General features: G+C 47.3%; 38 non-coding genes across 38 annotated transcripts; all 38 read right to left on the bottom strand.

Moving 5' to 3' along the window:
- Positions 1–261: 261 nt before the first annotated feature.
- Positions 262–378, bottom strand: LOC136622514 (U5 spliceosomal RNA). Its single transcript, XR_010791727.1, has one exon. It is a non-coding gene; the product is annotated as a U5 spliceosomal RNA (small nuclear RNA).
- A 317-nt stretch (positions 379–695) lies between these two features.
- Positions 696–812, bottom strand: LOC136622305 (U5 spliceosomal RNA). Its single transcript, XR_010791526.1, has one exon. It is a non-coding gene; the product is annotated as a U5 spliceosomal RNA (small nuclear RNA).
- A 317-nt stretch (positions 813–1,129) lies between these two features.
- LOC136622448 (U5 spliceosomal RNA) lies at positions 1,130–1,246 on the bottom strand. Its single transcript, XR_010791663.1, has one exon. It is a non-coding gene; the product is annotated as a U5 spliceosomal RNA (small nuclear RNA).
- Positions 1,247–1,562: 316 nt separating this feature from the next.
- On the bottom strand, positions 1,563–1,679 carry LOC136622573 (U5 spliceosomal RNA). Its single transcript, XR_010791784.1, has one exon. It is a non-coding gene; the product is annotated as a U5 spliceosomal RNA (small nuclear RNA).
- Positions 1,680–1,996: 317 nt separating this feature from the next.
- On the bottom strand, positions 1,997–2,113 carry LOC136622562 (U5 spliceosomal RNA). Its single transcript, XR_010791773.1, has one exon. It is a non-coding gene; the product is annotated as a U5 spliceosomal RNA (small nuclear RNA).
- Positions 2,114–2,430: 317 nt separating this feature from the next.
- LOC136622485 (U5 spliceosomal RNA) lies at positions 2,431–2,547 on the bottom strand. The gene has a single exon (XR_010791699.1). It is a non-coding gene; the product is annotated as a U5 spliceosomal RNA (small nuclear RNA).
- Positions 2,548–2,864: 317 nt separating this feature from the next.
- Positions 2,865–2,981, bottom strand: LOC136622251 (U5 spliceosomal RNA). The gene has a single exon (XR_010791475.1). It is a non-coding gene; the product is annotated as a U5 spliceosomal RNA (small nuclear RNA).
- A 317-nt stretch (positions 2,982–3,298) lies between these two features.
- On the bottom strand, positions 3,299–3,415 carry LOC136622551 (U5 spliceosomal RNA). Its single transcript, XR_010791762.1, has one exon. It is a non-coding gene; the product is annotated as a U5 spliceosomal RNA (small nuclear RNA).
- Positions 3,416–3,732: 317 nt separating this feature from the next.
- LOC136622253 (U5 spliceosomal RNA) lies at positions 3,733–3,849 on the bottom strand. Its single transcript, XR_010791476.1, has one exon. It is a non-coding gene; the product is annotated as a U5 spliceosomal RNA (small nuclear RNA).
- A 317-nt stretch (positions 3,850–4,166) lies between these two features.
- LOC136622539 (U5 spliceosomal RNA) lies at positions 4,167–4,283 on the bottom strand. The gene has a single exon (XR_010791751.1). It is a non-coding gene; the product is annotated as a U5 spliceosomal RNA (small nuclear RNA).
- A 317-nt stretch (positions 4,284–4,600) lies between these two features.
- LOC136622528 (U5 spliceosomal RNA) lies at positions 4,601–4,717 on the bottom strand. The gene has a single exon (XR_010791740.1). It is a non-coding gene; the product is annotated as a U5 spliceosomal RNA (small nuclear RNA).
- Positions 4,718–5,034: 317 nt separating this feature from the next.
- On the bottom strand, positions 5,035–5,151 carry LOC136622513 (U5 spliceosomal RNA). Its single transcript, XR_010791726.1, has one exon. It is a non-coding gene; the product is annotated as a U5 spliceosomal RNA (small nuclear RNA).
- A 317-nt stretch (positions 5,152–5,468) lies between these two features.
- On the bottom strand, positions 5,469–5,585 carry LOC136622304 (U5 spliceosomal RNA). Its single transcript, XR_010791525.1, has one exon. It is a non-coding gene; the product is annotated as a U5 spliceosomal RNA (small nuclear RNA).
- A 317-nt stretch (positions 5,586–5,902) lies between these two features.
- Positions 5,903–6,019, bottom strand: LOC136622447 (U5 spliceosomal RNA). The gene has a single exon (XR_010791662.1). It is a non-coding gene; the product is annotated as a U5 spliceosomal RNA (small nuclear RNA).
- A 316-nt stretch (positions 6,020–6,335) lies between these two features.
- LOC136622516 (U5 spliceosomal RNA) lies at positions 6,336–6,452 on the bottom strand. Its single transcript, XR_010791729.1, has one exon. It is a non-coding gene; the product is annotated as a U5 spliceosomal RNA (small nuclear RNA).
- Positions 6,453–6,769: 317 nt separating this feature from the next.
- On the bottom strand, positions 6,770–6,886 carry LOC136622507 (U5 spliceosomal RNA). The gene has a single exon (XR_010791721.1). It is a non-coding gene; the product is annotated as a U5 spliceosomal RNA (small nuclear RNA).
- A 317-nt stretch (positions 6,887–7,203) lies between these two features.
- LOC136622504 (U5 spliceosomal RNA) lies at positions 7,204–7,320 on the bottom strand. The gene has a single exon (XR_010791718.1). It is a non-coding gene; the product is annotated as a U5 spliceosomal RNA (small nuclear RNA).
- Positions 7,321–7,637: 317 nt separating this feature from the next.
- Positions 7,638–7,754, bottom strand: LOC136622493 (U5 spliceosomal RNA). The gene has a single exon (XR_010791707.1). It is a non-coding gene; the product is annotated as a U5 spliceosomal RNA (small nuclear RNA).
- A 317-nt stretch (positions 7,755–8,071) lies between these two features.
- On the bottom strand, positions 8,072–8,188 carry LOC136622482 (U5 spliceosomal RNA). Its single transcript, XR_010791696.1, has one exon. It is a non-coding gene; the product is annotated as a U5 spliceosomal RNA (small nuclear RNA).
- Positions 8,189–8,505: 317 nt separating this feature from the next.
- LOC136622470 (U5 spliceosomal RNA) lies at positions 8,506–8,622 on the bottom strand. The gene has a single exon (XR_010791685.1). It is a non-coding gene; the product is annotated as a U5 spliceosomal RNA (small nuclear RNA).
- Positions 8,623–8,939: 317 nt separating this feature from the next.
- Positions 8,940–9,056, bottom strand: LOC136622414 (U5 spliceosomal RNA). The gene has a single exon (XR_010791631.1). It is a non-coding gene; the product is annotated as a U5 spliceosomal RNA (small nuclear RNA).
- Positions 9,057–9,373: 317 nt separating this feature from the next.
- On the bottom strand, positions 9,374–9,490 carry LOC136622419 (U5 spliceosomal RNA). The gene has a single exon (XR_010791636.1). It is a non-coding gene; the product is annotated as a U5 spliceosomal RNA (small nuclear RNA).
- Positions 9,491–9,804: 314 nt separating this feature from the next.
- Positions 9,805–9,921, bottom strand: LOC136622426 (U5 spliceosomal RNA). The gene has a single exon (XR_010791643.1). It is a non-coding gene; the product is annotated as a U5 spliceosomal RNA (small nuclear RNA).
- A 317-nt stretch (positions 9,922–10,238) lies between these two features.
- LOC136622618 (U5 spliceosomal RNA) lies at positions 10,239–10,355 on the bottom strand. Its single transcript, XR_010791825.1, has one exon. It is a non-coding gene; the product is annotated as a U5 spliceosomal RNA (small nuclear RNA).
- A 317-nt stretch (positions 10,356–10,672) lies between these two features.
- Positions 10,673–10,789, bottom strand: LOC136622458 (U5 spliceosomal RNA). Its single transcript, XR_010791673.1, has one exon. It is a non-coding gene; the product is annotated as a U5 spliceosomal RNA (small nuclear RNA).
- Positions 10,790–11,106: 317 nt separating this feature from the next.
- On the bottom strand, positions 11,107–11,223 carry LOC136622445 (U5 spliceosomal RNA). Its single transcript, XR_010791661.1, has one exon. It is a non-coding gene; the product is annotated as a U5 spliceosomal RNA (small nuclear RNA).
- Positions 11,224–11,532: 309 nt separating this feature from the next.
- LOC136622432 (U5 spliceosomal RNA) lies at positions 11,533–11,649 on the bottom strand. Its single transcript, XR_010791649.1, has one exon. It is a non-coding gene; the product is annotated as a U5 spliceosomal RNA (small nuclear RNA).
- Positions 11,650–11,966: 317 nt separating this feature from the next.
- LOC136622244 (U5 spliceosomal RNA) lies at positions 11,967–12,083 on the bottom strand. The gene has a single exon (XR_010791468.1). It is a non-coding gene; the product is annotated as a U5 spliceosomal RNA (small nuclear RNA).
- A 316-nt stretch (positions 12,084–12,399) lies between these two features.
- LOC136622454 (U5 spliceosomal RNA) lies at positions 12,400–12,516 on the bottom strand. The gene has a single exon (XR_010791670.1). It is a non-coding gene; the product is annotated as a U5 spliceosomal RNA (small nuclear RNA).
- Positions 12,517–12,833: 317 nt separating this feature from the next.
- LOC136622421 (U5 spliceosomal RNA) lies at positions 12,834–12,950 on the bottom strand. The gene has a single exon (XR_010791638.1). It is a non-coding gene; the product is annotated as a U5 spliceosomal RNA (small nuclear RNA).
- Positions 12,951–13,267: 317 nt separating this feature from the next.
- Positions 13,268–13,384, bottom strand: LOC136622410 (U5 spliceosomal RNA). The gene has a single exon (XR_010791627.1). It is a non-coding gene; the product is annotated as a U5 spliceosomal RNA (small nuclear RNA).
- Positions 13,385–13,703: 319 nt separating this feature from the next.
- Positions 13,704–13,820, bottom strand: LOC136622961 (U5 spliceosomal RNA). Its single transcript, XR_010792136.1, has one exon. It is a non-coding gene; the product is annotated as a U5 spliceosomal RNA (small nuclear RNA).
- A 316-nt stretch (positions 13,821–14,136) lies between these two features.
- On the bottom strand, positions 14,137–14,253 carry LOC136622399 (U5 spliceosomal RNA). The gene has a single exon (XR_010791616.1). It is a non-coding gene; the product is annotated as a U5 spliceosomal RNA (small nuclear RNA).
- A 317-nt stretch (positions 14,254–14,570) lies between these two features.
- On the bottom strand, positions 14,571–14,687 carry LOC136622512 (U5 spliceosomal RNA). The gene has a single exon (XR_010791725.1). It is a non-coding gene; the product is annotated as a U5 spliceosomal RNA (small nuclear RNA).
- Positions 14,688–14,996: 309 nt separating this feature from the next.
- Positions 14,997–15,113, bottom strand: LOC136622387 (U5 spliceosomal RNA). The gene has a single exon (XR_010791605.1). It is a non-coding gene; the product is annotated as a U5 spliceosomal RNA (small nuclear RNA).
- A 317-nt stretch (positions 15,114–15,430) lies between these two features.
- On the bottom strand, positions 15,431–15,547 carry LOC136622309 (U5 spliceosomal RNA). Its single transcript, XR_010791530.1, has one exon. It is a non-coding gene; the product is annotated as a U5 spliceosomal RNA (small nuclear RNA).
- Positions 15,548–15,864: 317 nt separating this feature from the next.
- On the bottom strand, positions 15,865–15,981 carry LOC136622375 (U5 spliceosomal RNA). The gene has a single exon (XR_010791594.1). It is a non-coding gene; the product is annotated as a U5 spliceosomal RNA (small nuclear RNA).
- A 317-nt stretch (positions 15,982–16,298) lies between these two features.
- LOC136622364 (U5 spliceosomal RNA) lies at positions 16,299–16,415 on the bottom strand. Its single transcript, XR_010791582.1, has one exon. It is a non-coding gene; the product is annotated as a U5 spliceosomal RNA (small nuclear RNA).
- Between the last annotated feature and the right edge of the window lie 83 nt (positions 16,416–16,498).

Below are 16,498 nucleotides of genomic sequence, written 5' to 3'. Positions count from 1 at the left end.
AGGGAGACCACCCGGAAAAGAGGCAAAATGAGAAATTGTGCACAACCAGCCAGAATCCTTCACTTCTGCAGTATGCAAATAAGGCCCCTGTTCAGGAACTGTTGACAGGATTCTGGCTGCCTTGGGTAATTGTGCACAATCAGCCAGGATCACATCTTTCCCAGGATGCTTTGCTTCTGCAACATGCAAATGAGGACCCCCATTCAGGATCAGTTAACACATTCGGAAACAGCACTCTCTCTTTTTTCACCAGAATAAGGAAGCCCCAGCAAAACTGGAGCATGCAAAAATTGCTACAAAACTCAGTGTTGCTCCTCTCCACGGAAATCTTTAGTAAAAGGCGAAAGATTTATACGTTCTGAAGACAAACCAGAGCATAATGGGCAAGGGGTTCCTCAGCTCCTGCCACCACCGCTGCAGTGCTCTCTTAGCCTAGGGAGACCACCCGGAAAAGAGGCAAAATGAGAAATTGTGCACAACCAGCCAGAATCCTTCACTTCTGCAGTATGCAAATAAGGCCCCTGTTCAGGAACTGTTGACAGGATTCTGGCTGCCTTGGGTAATTGTGCACAATCAGCCAGGATCACATCTTTCCCAGGATGCTTTGCTTCTGCAACATGCAAATGAGGACCCCCATTCAGGATCAGTTAACACATTCGGAAACAGCACTCTCTCTTTTTTCACCAGAATAAGGAAGTCCCAGCAAAACTGGAGCATGCAAAAATTGCTACAAAACTCAGTGTTGCTCCTCTCCACGGAAATCTTTAGTAAAAGGCGAAAGATTTATACGTTCTGAAGAGAAACCAGAGCATAATGGGCAAGGGGTTCCTCAGCTCCTGCCACCACCGCTGCAGTGCTCTCTTAGCCTAGGGAGACCACCCGGAAAAGAGGCAAAATGAGAAATTGTGCACAACCAGCCAGAATCCTTCACTTCTGCAGTATGCAAATAAGGCCCCTGTTCAGGAACTGTTGACAGGATTCTGGCTGCCTTGGGTAATTGTGCACAATCAGCCAGGATCACATCTTTCCCAGGATGCTTTGCTTCTGCAACATGCAAATGAGGACCCCCATTCAGGATCAGTTAACACATTCGGAAACAGCACTCTCTCTTTTTTCACCAGAATAAGGAAGCCCCAGCAAAACTGGAGCATGCAAAAATTGCTACAAAACTCAGTGTTGCTCCTCTCCACGGAAATCTTTAGTAAAAGGCGAAAGATTTATACGTTCTGAACAGAAACCAGAGCATAATGGGCAAGGGGTTCCTCAGCTCCTGCCACCACCGCTGCAGTGCTCTCTTAGCCTAGGGAGACCACCCGGAAAAGAGGCAAAATGAGAAATTGTGCACAACCAGCCAGAATCCTTCACTTCTGCAGTATGCAAATAAGGCCCCTGTTCAGGAACTGTTGACAGGATTCTGGCTGCCTTGGGTAATTGTGCACAATCAGCCAGGATCACATCTTTCCCAGGATGCTTTGCTTCTGCAACATGCAAATGAGGACCCCCATTCAGGATCAGTTAACACATTCGGAAACAGCACTCTCTCTTTTTCACCAGAATAAGGAAGCCCCAGCAAAACTGGAGCATGCAAAAATTGCTACAAAACTCAGTGTTGCTCCTCTCCACGGAAATCTTTAGTAAAAGGCGAAAGATTTATACGTTCTGAAGAGAAACCAGAGCATAATGGGCAAGGGGTTCCTCAGCTCCTGCCACCACAGCTGCAGTGCTCTCTTAGCCTGGGGAGACCACCCGGAAAAGAGGCAAAATGAGAAATTGTGCACAACCAGCCAGAATCCTTCACTTCTGCAGTATGCAAATAAGGCCCCTGTTCAGGAACTGTTGACAGGATTCTGGCTGCCTTGGGTAATTGTGCACAATCAGCCAGGATCACATCTTTCCCAGGATGCTTTGCTTCTGCAACATGCAAATGAGGACCCCCATTCAGGATCAGTTAACACATTCGGAAACAGCACTCTCTCTTTTTTCACCAGAATAAGGAAGCCCCAGCAAAACTGGAGCATGCAAAAATTGCTACAAAACTCAGTGTTGCTCCTCTCCACGGAAATCTTTAGTAAAAGGCGAAAGATTTATACGTTCTGAAGAGAAACCAGAGCATAATGGGCAAGGGGTTCCTCAGCTCCTGCCACCACCGCTGCAGTGCTCTCTTAGCCTAGGGAGACCACCCGGAAAAGAGGCAAAATGAGAAATTGTGCACAACCAGCCAGAATCCTTCACTTCTGCAGTATGCAAATAAGGCCCCTGTTCAGGAACTGTTGACAGGATTCTGGCTGCCTTGGGTAATTGTGCACAATCAGCCAGGATCACATCTTTCCCAGGATGCTTTGCTTCTGCAACATGCAAATGAGGACCCCCATTCAGGATCAGTTAACACATTCGGAAACAGCACTCTCTCTTTTTTCACCAGAATAAGGAAGCCCCAGCAAAACTGGAGCATGCAAAAATTGCTACAAAACTCAGTGTTGCTCCTCTCCACGGAAATCTTTAGTAAAAGGTGAAAGATTTATACGTTCTGAAGAGAAACCAGAGCATAATGGGCAAGGGGTTCCTCAGCTCCTGCCACCACCGCTGCAGTGCTCTCTTAGCCTAGGGAGACCACCCGGAAAAGAGGCAAAATGAGAAATTGTGCACAACCAGCCAGAATCCTTCACTTCTGCAGTATGCAAATAAGGCCCCTGTTCAGGAACTGTTGACAGGATTCTGGCTGCCTTGGGTAATTGTGCACAATCAGCCAGGATCACATCTTTCCCAGGATGCTTTGCTTCTGCAACATGCAAATGAGGACCCCCATTCAGGAACAGTTAACACATTCGGAAACAGCACGCTCTCTTTTTTCACCAGAATAAGGAAGCCCCAGCAAAACTAGAGCATGCAAAAATTGCTACAAAACTCAGTGTTGCTCCTCTCCACGGAAATCTTTAGTAAAAGGCGAAAGATTTATACGTTCTGAAGAGAAACCAGAGCATAATGGGCAAGGGGTTCCTCAGCTCCTGCCACCACCGCTGCAGTGCTCTCTTAGCCTAGGGAGACCACCCGGAAAAGAGGCAAAATGAGAAATTGTGCACAACCAGCCAGAATCCTTCACTTCTGCAGTATGCAAATAAGGCCCCTGTTCAGGAACTGTTGACAGGATTCTGGCTGCCTTGGGTAATTGTGCACAATCAGCCAGGATCACATCTTTCCCAGGATGCTTTGCTTCTGCAACATGCAAATGAGGACCCCCATTCAGGATCAGTTAACACATTCGGAAACAGCACTCTCTCTTTTTTCACCAGAATAAGGAAGCCCCAGCAAAACTGGAGCATGCAAAAATTGCTACAAAACTCAGTGTTGCTCCTCTCCACGGAAATCTTTAGTAAAAGGCGAAAGATTTATACGTTCTGAAGAGAAACCAGAGCATAATGGGCAAGGGGTTCCTCAGCTCCTGCCACCACCGCTGCAGTGCTCTCTTAGCCTGGGGAGACCACCCGGAAAAGAGGCAAAATGAGAAATTGTGCACAACCAGCCAGAATCCTTCACTTCTGCAGTATGCAAATAAGGCCCCTGTTCAGGAACTGTTGACAGGATTCTGGCTGCCTTGGGTAATTGTGCACAATCAGCCAGGATCACATCTTTCCCAGGATGCTTTGCTTCTGCAACATGCAAATGAGGACCCCCATTCAGGATCAGTTAACACATTCGGAAACAGCACGCTCTCTTTTTTCACCAGAATAAGGAAGCCCCAGCAAAACTGGAGCATGCAAAAATTGCTACAAAACTCAGTGCTGCTCCTCTCCACGGAAATCTTTAGTAAAAGGCGAAAGATTTATACGTTCTGAAGAGAAACCAGAGCATAATGGGCAAGGGGTTCCTCAGCTCCTGCCACCACCGCTGCAGTGCTCTCTTAGCCTGGGGAGACCACCCGGAAAAGAGGCAAAATGAGAAATTGTGCACAACCAGCCAGAATCCTTCACTTCTGCAGTATGCAAATAAGGCCCCTGTTCAGGAACTGTTGACAGGATTCTGGCTGCCTTGGGTAATTGTGCACAATCAGCCAGGATCACATCTTTCCCAGGATGCTTTGCTTCTGCAACATGCAAATGAGGACCCCCATTCAGGATCAGTTAACACATTCGGAAACAGCACGCTCTCTTTTTTCACCAGAATAAGGAAGCCCCAGCAAAACTGGAGCATGCAAAAATTGCTACAAAACTCAGTGTTGCTCCTCTCCACGGAAATCTTTAGTAAAAGGCGAAAGATTTATACGTTCTGAAGAGAAACCAGAGCATAATGGGCAAGGGGTTCCTCAGCTCCTGCCACCACCGCTGCAGTGCTCTCTTAGCCTAGGGAGACCACCCGGAAAAGAGGCAAAATGAGAAATTGTGCACAACCAGCCAGAATCCTTCACTTCTGCAGTATGCAAATAAGGCCCCTGTTCAGGAACTGTTGACAGGATTCTGGCTGCCTTGGGTAATTGTGCACAATCAGCCAGGATCACATCTTTCCCAGGATGCTTTGCTTCTGCAACATGCAAATGAGGACCCCCATTCAGGATCAGTTAACACATTCGGAAACAGCACTCTCTCTTTTTTCACCAGAATAAGGAAGCCCCAGCAAAACTGGAGCATGCAAAAATTGCTACAAAACTCAGTGTTGCTCCTCTCCACGGAAATCTTTAGTAAAAGGCGAAAGATTTATACGTTCTGAAGAGAAACCAGAGCATAATGGGCAAGGGGTTCCTCAGCTCCTGCCACCACCGCTGCAGTGCTCTCTTAGCCTAGGGAGACCACCCGGAAAAGAGGCAAAATGAGAAATTGTGCACAACCAGCCAGAATCCTTCACTTCTGCAGTATGCAAATAAGGCCCCTGTTCAGGAACTGTTGACAGGATTCTGGCTGCCTTGGGTAATTGTGCACAATCAGCCAGGATCACATCTTTCCCAGGATGCTTTGCTTCTGCAACATGCAAATGAGGACCCCCATTCAGGATCAGTTAACACATTCGGAAACAGCACTCTCTCTTTTTTCACCAGAATAAGGAAGCCCCAGCAAAACTGGAGCATGCAAAAATTGCTACAAAACTCAGTGTTGCTCCTCTCCACGGAAATCTTTAGTAAAAGGCGAAAGATTTATACGTTCTGAAGACAAACCAGAGCATAATGGGCAAGGGGTTCCTCAGCTCCTGCCACCACCGCTGCAGTGCTCTCTTAGCCTAGGGAGACCACCCGGAAAAGAGGCAAAATGAGAAATTGTGCACAACCAGCCAGAATCCTTCACTTCTGCAGTATGCAAATAAGGCCCCTGTTCAGGAACTGTTGACAGGATTCTGGCTGCCTTGGGTAATTGTGCACAATCAGCCAGGATCACATCTTTCCCAGGATGCTTTGCTTCTGCAACATGCAAATGAGGACCCCCATTCAGGATCAGTTAACACATTCGGAAACAGCACTCTCTCTTTTTTCACCAGAATAAGGAAGTCCCAGCAAAACTGGAGCATGCAAAAATTGCTACAAAACTCAGTGTTGCTCCTCTCCACGGAAATCTTTAGTAAAAGGCGAAAGATTTATACGTTCTGAAGAGAAACCAGAGCATAATGGGCAAGGGGTTCCTCAGCTCCTGCCACCACCGCTGCAGTGCTCTCTTAGCCTAGGGAGACCACCCGGAAAAGAGGCAAAATGAGAAATTGTGCACAACCAGCCAGAATCCTTCACTTCTGCAGTATGCAAATAAGGCCCCTGTTCAGGAACTGTTGACAGGATTCTGGCTGCCTTGGGTAATTGTGCACAATCAGCCAGGATCACATCTTTCCCAGGATGCTTTGCTTCTGCAACATGCAAATGAGGACCCCCATTCAGGATCAGTTAACACATTCGGAAACAGCACTCTCTCTTTTTTCACCAGAATAAGGAAGCCCCAGCAAAACTGGAGCATGCAAAAATTGCTACAAAACTCAGTGTTGCTCCTCTCCACGGAAATCTTTAGTAAAAGGCGAAAGATTTATACGTTCTGAACAGAAACCAGAGCATAATGGGCAAGGGGTTCCTCAGCTCCTGCCACCACCGCTGCAGTGCTCTCTTAGCCTAGGGAGACCACCCGGAAAAGAGGCAAAATGAGAAATTGTGCACAACCAGCCAGAATCCTTCACTTCTGCAGTATGCAAATAAGGCCCCTGTTCAGGAACTGTTGACAGGATTCTGGCTGCCTTGGGTAATTGTGCACAATCAGCCAGGATCACATCTTTCCCAGGATGCTTTGCTTCTGCAACATGCAAATGAGGACCCCCATTCAGGATCAGTTAACACATTCGGAAACAGCACTCTCTCTTTTTCACCAGAATAAGGAAGCCCCAGCAAAACTGGAGCATGCAAAAATTGCTACAAAACTCAGTGTTGCTCCTCTCCACGGAAATCTTTAGTAAAAGGCGAAAGATTTATACGTTCTGAAGAGAAACCAGAGCATAATGGGCAAGGGGTTCCTCAGCTCCTGCCACCACAGCTGCAGTGCTCTCTTAGCCTGGGGAGACCACCCGGAAAAGAGGCAAAATGAGAAATTGTGCACAACCAGCCAGAATCCTTCACTTCTGCAGTATGCAAATAAGGCCCCTGTTCAGGAACTGTTGACAGGATTCTGGCTGCCTTGGGTAATTGTGCACAATCAGCCAGGATCACATCTTTCCCAGGATGCTTTGCTTCTGCAACATGCAAATGAGGACCCCCATTCAGGATCAGTTAACACATTCGGAAACAGCACTCTCTCTTTTTTCACCAGAATAAGGAAGCCCCAGCAAAACTGGAGCATGCAAAAATTGCTACAAAACTCAGTGTTGCTCCTCTCCACGGAAATCTTTAGTAAAAGGCGAAAGATGTATACGTTCTGAAGAGAAACCAGAGCATAATGGGCAAGGGGTTCCTCAGCTCCTGCCACCACCGCTGCAGTGCTCTCTTAGCCTAGGGAGACCACCCGGAAAAGAGGCAAAATGAGAAATTGTGCACAACCAGCCAGAATCCTTCACTTCTGCAGTATGCAAATAAGGCCCCTGTTCAGGAACTGTTGACAGGATTCTGGCTGCCTTGGGTAATTGTGCACAATCAGCCAGGATCACATCTTTCCCAGGATGCTTTGCTTCTGCAACATGCAAATGAGGACCCCCATTCAGGATCAGTTAACACATTCGGAAACAGCACTCTCTCTTTTTTCACCAGAATAAGGAAGCCCCAGCAAAACTGGAGCATGCAAAAATTGCTACAAAACTCAGTGTTGCTCCTCTCCACGGAAATCTTTAGTAAAAGGCGAAAGATTTATACGTTCTGAAGAGAAACCAGAGCATAATGGGCAAGGGGTTCCTCAGCTCCTGCCACCACCGCTGCAGTGCTCTCTTAGCCTAGGGAGACCACCCGGAAAAGAGGCAAAATGAGAAATTGTGCACAACCAGCCAGAATCCTTCACTTCTGCAGTATGCAAATAAGGCCCCTGTTCAGGAACTGTTGACAGGATTCTGGCTGCCTTGGGTAATTGTGCACAATCAGCCAGGATCACATCTTTCCCAGGATGCTTTGCTTCTGCAACATGCAAATGAGGACCCCCATTCAGGATCAGTTAACACATTCGGAAACAGCACGCTCTCTTTTTTCACCAGAATAAGGAAGCCCCAGCAAAACTGGAGCATGCAAAAATTGCTACAAAACTCAGTGTTGCTCCTCTCCACGGAAATCTTTAGTAAAAGGCGAAAGATTTATACGTTCTGAAGAGAAACCAGAGCATAATGGGCAAGGGGTTCCTCAGCTCCTGCCACCACCGCTGCAGTGCTCTCTTAGCCTAGGGAGACCACCCGGAAAAGAGGCAAAATGAGAAATTGTGCACAACCAGCCAGAATCCTTCACTTCTGCAGTATGCAAATAAGGCCCCTGTTCAGGAACTGTTGACAGGATTCTGGCTGCCTTGGGTAATTGTGCACAATCAGCCAGGATCACATCTTTCCCAGGATGCTTTGCTTCTGCAACATGCAAATGAGGACCCCCATTCAGGATCAGTTAACACATTCGGAAACAGCACTCTCTCTTTTTTCACCAGAATAAGGAAGCCCCAGCAAAACTGGAGCATGCAAAAATTGCTACAAAACTCAGTGTTGCTCCTCTCCACGGAAATCTTTAGTAAAAGGCGAAAGATTTATACGTTCTGAAGAGAAACCAGAGCATAATGGGCAAGGGGTTCCTCAGCTCCTGCCACCACCGCTGCAGTGCTCTCTTAGCCTAGGGAGACCACCCGGAAAAGAGGCAAAATGAGAAATTGTGCACAACCAGCCAGAATCCTTCACTTCTGCAGTATGCAAATAAGGCCCCTGTTCAGGAACTGTTGACAGGATTCTGGCTGCCTTGGGTAATTGTGCACAATCAGCCAGGATCACATCTTTCCCAGGATGCTTTGCTTCTGCAACATGCAAATGAGGACCCCCATTCAGGATCAGTTAACACATTCGGAAACAGCACTCTCTCTTTTTTCACCAGAATAAGGAAGCCCCAGCAAAACTGGAGCATGCAAAAATTGCTACAAAACTCAGTGTTGCTCCTCTCCACGGAAATCTTTAGTAAAAGGCGAAAGATTTATACGTTCTGAAGAGAAACCAGAGCATAATGGGCAAGGGGTTCCTCAGCTCCTGCCACCACCGCTGCAGTGCTCTCTTAGCCTAGGGAGACCACCCGGAAAAGAGGCAAAATGAGAAATTGTGCACAACCAGCCAGAATCCTTCACTTCTGCAGTATGCAAATAAGGCCCCTGTTCAGGAACTGTTGACAGGATTCTGGCTGCCTTGGGTAATTGTGCACAATCAGCCAGGATCACATCTTTCCCAGGATGCTTTGCTTCTGCAACATGCAAATGAGGACCCCCATTCAGGATCAGTTAACACATTCGGAAACAGCACTCTCTCTTTTTTCACCAGAATAAGGAAGCCCCAGCAAAACTGGAGCATGCAAAAATTGCTACAAAACTCAGTGTTGCTCCTCTCCACGGAAATCTTTAGTAAAAGGCGAAAGATTCATACGTTCTGAAGAGAAACCAGAGCATAATGGGCAAGGGGTTCCTCAGCTCCTGCCACCACCGCTGCAGTGCTCTCTTAGCCTAGGGAGACCACCCGGAAAAGAGGCAAAATGAGAAATTGTGCACAACCAGCCAGAATCCTTCACTTCTGCAGTATGCAAATAAGGCCCCTGTTCAGGAACTGTTGACAGGATTCTGGCTGCCTTGGGTAATTGTGCACAATCAGCCAGGATCACATCTTTCCCAGGATGCTTTGCTTCTGCAACATGCAAATGAGGACCCCCATTCAGGATCAGTTAACACATTCGGAAACAGCACGCTCTCTTTTTTCACCAGAATAAGGAAGCCCCAGCAAAACTGGAGCATGCAAAAATTGCTACAAAACTCAGTGTTGCTCCTCTCCACGGAAATCTTTAGTAAAAGGCGAAAAATTTATACGTTCTGAAGAGAAACCAGAGAAAATGGGCAAGGGGTTCCTCAGCTCCTGCCACCACCGCTGCAGTGCTCTCTTAGCCTAGGGAGACCACCCGGAAAAGAGGCAAAATGAGAAATTGTGCACAACCAGCCAGAATCCTTCACTTCTGCAGTATGCAAATAAGGCCCCTGTTCAGGAACTGTTGACAGGATTCTGGCTGCCTTGGGTAATTGTGCACAATCAGCCAGGATCACATCTTTCCCAGGAAGCTTTGCTTCTGCAACATGCAAATGAGGACCCCCATTCAGGATCAGTTAACACATTCGGAAACAGCACTCTCTTTTTTCACCAGAATAAGGAAGCCCCAGCAAAACTGGAGGATTCAAAAATTGCTACAAAACTCAGTGTTGCTCCTCTCCACGGAAATCTTTAGTAAAAGGCGAAAGATTTATACGTTCTGAAGAGAAACCAGAGCATAATGGGCAAGGGGTTCCTCAGCTCCTGCCACCACCGCTGCAGTGCTCTCTTAGCCTAGGGAGACCACCCGGAAAAGAGGCAAAATGAGAAATTGTGCACAACCAGCCAGAATCCTTCACTTCTGCAGTATGCAAATAAGGCCCCTGTTCAGGAACTGTTGACAGGATTCTGGCTGCCTTGGGTAATTGTGCACAATCAGCCAGGATCACATCTTTCCCAGGATGCTTTGCTTCTGCAACATGCAAATGAGGACCCCCATTCAGGATCAGTTAACACATTCGGAAACAGCACTCTCTCTTTTTTCACCAGAATAAGGAAGCCCCAGCAAAACTGGAGCATGCAAATATTGCTACAAAACTCAGTGTTGCTCCTCTCCACGGAAATCTTTAGTAAAAGGCGAAAGATTTATACGTTCTGAAGACAAACCAGAGCATAATGGGCAAGGGGTTCCTCAGCTCCTGCCACCACCGCTGCAGTGCTCTCTTAGCCTAGGGAGACCACCCGGAAAAGAGGCAAAATGAGAAATTGTGCACAACCAGCCAGAATCCTTCACTTCTGCAGTATGCAAATAAGGCCCCTGTTCAGGAACTGTTGACAGGATTCTGGCTGCCTTGGGTAATTGTGCACAATCAGCCAGGATCACATCTTTCCCAGGATGCTTTGCTTCTGCTACATGCAAATGAGGACCCCCATTCAGGATCAGTTAACACATTCGGAAACAGCACGCTCTCTTTTTTCACCAGAATAAGGAAGCCCCAGCAAAACTGGAGCATGCAAAAATTGCTACAAAACTCAGTGTTGCTCCTCTCCACGGAAATCTTTAGTAAAAGGCGAAAGATTTATACGTTCTGAAGAGAAACCAGAGCATAATGGGCAAGGGGTTCCTCAGCTCCTGCCACCACCGCTGCAGTGCTCTCTTAGCCTAGGGAGACCACCCGGAAAAGAGGCAAAATGAGAAATTGTGCACAACCAGCCAGAATCCTTCACTTCTGCAGTATGCAAATAAGGCCCCTGTTCAGGAACTGTTGACAGGATTCTGGCTGCCTTGGGTAATTGTGCACAATCAGCCAGGATCACATCTTTCCCAGGATGCTTTGCTTCTGCAACATGCAAATGAGGACCCCCATTCAGGATCAGTTAACACATTCGGAAACAGCACTCTCTCTTTTTTCACCAGAATAAGGAAGCCCCAGCAAAACTGGAGCATGCAAAAATTGCTACAAAACTCAGTGTTGCTCCTCTCCACGGAAATCTTTAGTAAAAGGCGAAAGATTTATACGTTCTGAAGAGAAACCAGAGCATAATGGGCAAGGGGTTCCTGCCACCACCGCTGCAGTGCTCTCTTAGCCTAGGGAGACCACCCGGAAAAGAGGCAAAATGAGAAATTGTGCACAACCAGCCAGAATCCTTCACTTCTGCAGTATGCAAATAAGGCCCCTGTTCAGGAACTGTTGACAGGATTCTGGCTGCCTTGGGTAATTGTGCACAATCAGCCAGGATCACATCTTTCCCAGGATGCTTTGCTTCTGCAACATGCAAATGAGGACCCCCATTCAGGATCAGTTAACACATTCGGAAACAGCACTCTCTCTTTTTTCACCAGAATAAGGAAGCCCCAGCAAAACTGGAGCATGCAAAAATTGCTACAAAACTCAGTGTTGCTCCTCTCCACGGAAATCTTTAGTAAAAGGCGAAAGATTTATACGTTCTGAAGAGAAACCAGAGCATAATGGGCAAGGGGTTCCTCAGCTCCTGCCACCACCGCTGCAGTGCTCTCTTAGCCTAGGGAGACCACCCGGAAAAGAGGCAAAATGAGAAATTGTGCACAACCAGCCAGAATCCTTCACTTCTGCACTATGCAAATAAGGCCCCTGTTCAGGAACTGTTGACAGGATTCTGGCTGCCTTGGGTAATTGTGCACAATCAGCCAGGATCACATCTTTCCCAGGATGCTTTGCTTCTGCAACATGCAAATGAGGACCCCCATTCAGGATCAGTTAACACATTCGGAAACAGCACGCTCTCTTTTTTCACCAGAATAAGGAAGCCCCAGCAAAACTGGAGCATGCAAAAATTGCTACAAAACTCAGTGTTGCTCCTCTCCACGGAAATCTTTAGTAAAAGGCGAAAGATTTATACGTTCTGAAGAGAAACCAGAGAAAATGGGCAAGGGGTTCCTCAGCTCCTGCCACCACCGCTGCAGTGCTCTCTTAGCCTAGGGAGACCACCCAGAAAAGAGGCAAAATGAGAAATTGTGCACAACCAGCCAGAATCCTTCACTTCTGCAGTATGCAAATAAGGCCCCTGTTCAGGAACTGTTGACAGGATTCTGGCTGCCTTGGGTAATTGTGCACAATCAGCCAGGATCACATCTTTCCCAGGATGCTTTGCTTCTGCAACATGCAAATGAGGACCCCCATTCAGGATCAGTTAACACATTCGGAAACAGCACTCTCTCTTTTTTCACCAGAATAAGGAAGCCCCAGCAAAACTGGAGCATGCAAAAATTGCTACAAAACTCAGTGTTGCTCCTCTCCATGGAAATCTTTAGTAAAAGGCGAAAGATTTATACGTTCTGAAGAGAAACCAGAGCATAATGGGCAAGGGGTTCCTCAGCTCCTGCCACCACCGCTGCAGTGCTCTCTTAGCCTAGGGAGACCACCCGGAAAAGAGGCAAAATGAGAAATTGTGCACAACCAGCCAGAATCCTTCACTTCTGCAGTATGCAAATAAGGCCCCTGTTCAGGAACTGTTGACAGGATTCTGGCTGCCTTGGGTAATTGTGCACAATCAGCCAGGATCACATCTTTCCCAGGATGCTTTGCTTCTGCAACATGCAAATGAGGACCCCCATTCAGGATCAGTTAACACATTCGGAAACAGCACTCTCTCTTTTTTCACCAGAATAAGGAAGCCCCAGCAAAACTGGAGCATGCAAAAATTGCTACAAAACTCAGTGTTGCTCCTCTCCACGGAAATCTTTAGTAAAAGGCGAAAGATTTATACGTTCTGAAGAGAAACCAGAGCATAATGGGCAAGGGGTTCCTCAGCTCCTGCCACCACCGCTGCAGTGCTCTCTTAGCCTAGGGAGACCACCCGGAAAAGAGGCAAAATGAGAAATTGTGCACAACCAGCCAGAATCCTTCACTTCTGCAGTATGCAAATAAGGCCCCTGTTCAGGAACTGTTGACAGGATTCTGGCTGCCTTGGGTAATTGTGCACAATCAGCCAGGATCACATCTTTCCCAGGATGCTTTGCTTCTGCAACATGCAAATGAGGACCCCCATTCAGGATCAGTTAACACATTCGGAAACAGCACTCTCTCTTTTTTCACCAGAATAAGGAAGCCCCAGCAAAACTGGAGCATGCAAAAATTGCTACAAAACTCAGTGTTGCTCCTCTCCACGGAAATCTTTAGTAAAAGGCGAAAGATTTATACGTTCTGAAGAGAAACCAGAGCATAATGGGCAAGGGGTTCCTCAGCTCCTGCCACCACCGCTGCAGTGCTCTCTTAGCCTAGGGAGACCACCCGGAAAAGAGGCAAAATGAGAAATTGTGCACAACCAGCCAGAATCCTTCACTTCTGCAGTATGCAAATAAGGCCCCTGTTCAGGAACTGTTGACAGGATTCTGGCTGCCTTGGGTAATTGTGCACAATCAGCCAGGATCACATCTTTCCCAGGATGCTTTGCTTCTGCAACATGCAAATGAGGACCCCCATTCAGGATCAGTTAACACATTCGGAAACAGCACTCTCTCTCTTTTTTCACCAGAATAAGGAAGCCCCAGCAAAACTGGAGCATGCAAAAATTGCTACAAAACTCAGTGTTGCTCCTCTCCACGGAAATCTTTAGTAAAAGGCGAAAGATTTATACGTTCTGGAGAGAAACCAGAGCATAATGGGCAAGGGGTTCCTCAGCTCCTGCCACCACCGCTGCAGTGCTCTCTTAGCCTAGGGAGACCACCCGGAAAAGAGGCAAAATGAGAAATTGTGCACAACCAGCCAGAATCCTTCACTTCTGCAGTATGCAAATAAGGCCCCTGTTCAGGAACTGTTGACAGGATTCTGGCTGCCTTGGGTAATTGTGCACAATCAGCCAGGATCACATCTTTCCCAGGATGCTTTGCTTCTGCAACATGCAAATGAGGACCCCCATTCAGGATCAGTTAACACATTCGGAAACAGCACTCTCTCTTTTTCACCAGAATAAGGAAGCCCCAGCAAAACTGGAGCATGCAAAAATTGCTACAAAACTCAGTGTTGCTCCTCTCCACGGAAATCTTTAGTAAAAGGCGAAAGATTTATACGTTCTGAAGAGAAACCAGAGCATAATGGGCAAGGGGTTCCTCAGCTCCTGCCACCACCGCTGCAGTGCTCTCTTAGCCTGGGGAGACCACCCGGAAAAGAGGCAAAATGAGAAATTGTGCACAACCAGCCAGAATCCTTCACTTCTGCAGTATGCAAATAAGGTCCCTGTTCAGGAACTGTTGACAGGATTCTGGCTGCCTTGGGTAATTGTGCACAATCAGCCAGGATCACATCTTTCCCAGGATGCTTTGCTTCTGCAACATGCAAATGAGGACCCCCATTCAGGATCAGTTAACACATTCGGAAACAGCACTCTCTCTTTTTTCACCAGAATAAGGAAGCCCCAGCAAAACTGGAGCATGCAAAAATTGCTACAAAACTCAGTGTTGCTCCTCTCCACGGAAATCTTTAGTAAAAGGCGAAAGATTTATACGTTCTGAAGACAAACCAGAGCATAATGGGCAAGGGGTTCCTGCCACCACCGCTGCAGTGCTCTCTTAGCCTAGGGAGACCACCCGGAAAAGAGGCAAAATGAGAAATTGTGCACAACCAGCCAGAATCCTTCACTTCTGCAGTATGCAAATAAGGCCCCTGTTCAGGAACTGTTGACAGGATTCTGGCTGCCTTGGGTAATTGTGCACAATCAGCCAGGATCACATCTTTCCCAGGATGCTTTGCTTCTGCTACATGCAAATGAGGACCCCCATTCAGGATCAGTTAACACATTCAGAAACAGCACGCTCTCTTTTTTCACCAGAATAAGGAAGCCCCAGCAAAACTGGAGCATGCAAAAATTGCTACAAAACTCAGTGTTGCTCCTCTCCACGGAAATCTTTAGTAAAAGGCGAAAGATTTATACGTTCTGAAGAGAAACCAGAGCATAATGGGCAAGGGGTTCCTCAGCTCCTGCCACCACCGCTGCAGTGCTCTCTTAGCCTAGGGAGACCACCCGGAAAAGAGGCAAAATGAGAAATTGTGCACAACCAGCCAGAATCCTTCACTTCTGCAGTATGCAAATAAGGCCCCTGTTCAGGAACTGTTGACAGGATTCTGGCTGCCTTGGGTAATTGTGCACAATCAGCCAGGATCACATCTTTCCCAGGATGCTTTGCTTCTGCAACATGCAAATGAGGACCCCCATTCAGGATCAGTTAACACATTCGGAAACAGCACTCTCTCTTTTTTCACCAGAATAAGGAAGCCCCAGCAAAACTGGAGCATGCAAAAATTGCTACAAAACTCAGTGTTGCTCCTCTCCACGGAAATCTTTAGTAAAAGGCGAAAGATTTATACATTCTGAAGAGAAACCAGAGCATAATGGGCAAGGGGTTCCTCAGCTCCTGCCACCACCGCTGCAGTGCTCTCTTAGCCTAGGGAGACCACCCGGAAAAGAGGCAAAATGAGAAATTGTGCACAACCAGCCAGAATCCTTCACTTCTGCAGTATGCAAATAAGGCCCCTGTTCAGGAACTGTTGACAGGATTCTGGCTGCCTTGGGTAATTGTGCACAATCAGCCAGGATCACATCTTTCCCAGGATGCTTTGCTTCTGCAACATGCAAATGAGGACCCCCATTCAGGATCAGTTAACACATTCGGAAACAGCACTCTCTCTTTTTTCACCAGAATAAGGAAGCCCCAGCAAAACTGGAGCATGCAAAAATTGCTACAAAACTCAGTGTTGCTCCTCTCCACGGAAATCTTTAGTAAAAGGCGAAAGATTTATACGTTCTGAAGAGAAACCAGAGCATAATGGGCAAGGGGTTCCTCAGCTCCTGCCACCACCGCTGCAGTGCTCTCTTAGCCTAGGGAGACCACCCGGAAAAGAGGCAAAATGAGAAATTGTGCACAACCAGCCAGAATCCTTCACTTCTGCAGTATGCAAATAAGGCCCCTGTTCAGGAACTGTTGACAGGATTCTGGCTGCCTTGGGTAATTGTGCACAATCAGCCAGGATCACATCTTTCCCAGGATGCTTTGCTTCTGCTACATGCAAATGAGGACCCCCATTCAGGATCAGTTAACACATTCAGAAACAGCACGCTCTCTTTTTTCACCAGAATAAGGAAGCCCCAGCAAAACTGGAGCATGCAAAAATTGCTACAAAACTCAGTGTTGCTCCTCTCCACGGAAATCTTTAGTAAAAGGCGAAAGATTTATACGTTCTGAAGAGAAACCAGAGCATAATGGGCAAGGGGTTCCTCAGCTCCTGCCACCACCGCTGCAGTGCTCTCTTAGCCTAGGGAGACCACCCGGAAAAGAGGCAAA

Source organism: Eleutherodactylus coqui, chromosome 3 (genome assembly GCF_035609145.1).
Source record: "Eleutherodactylus coqui strain aEleCoq1 chromosome 3, aEleCoq1.hap1, whole genome shotgun sequence".
In the NCBI taxonomy this organism is placed as follows: domain Eukaryota; kingdom Metazoa; phylum Chordata; class Amphibia; order Anura; family Eleutherodactylidae; genus Eleutherodactylus; species Eleutherodactylus coqui.
Note: the sequence above shows the minus strand (reverse complement) of the source record. Positions and strands in the feature narration are given on the sequence as shown.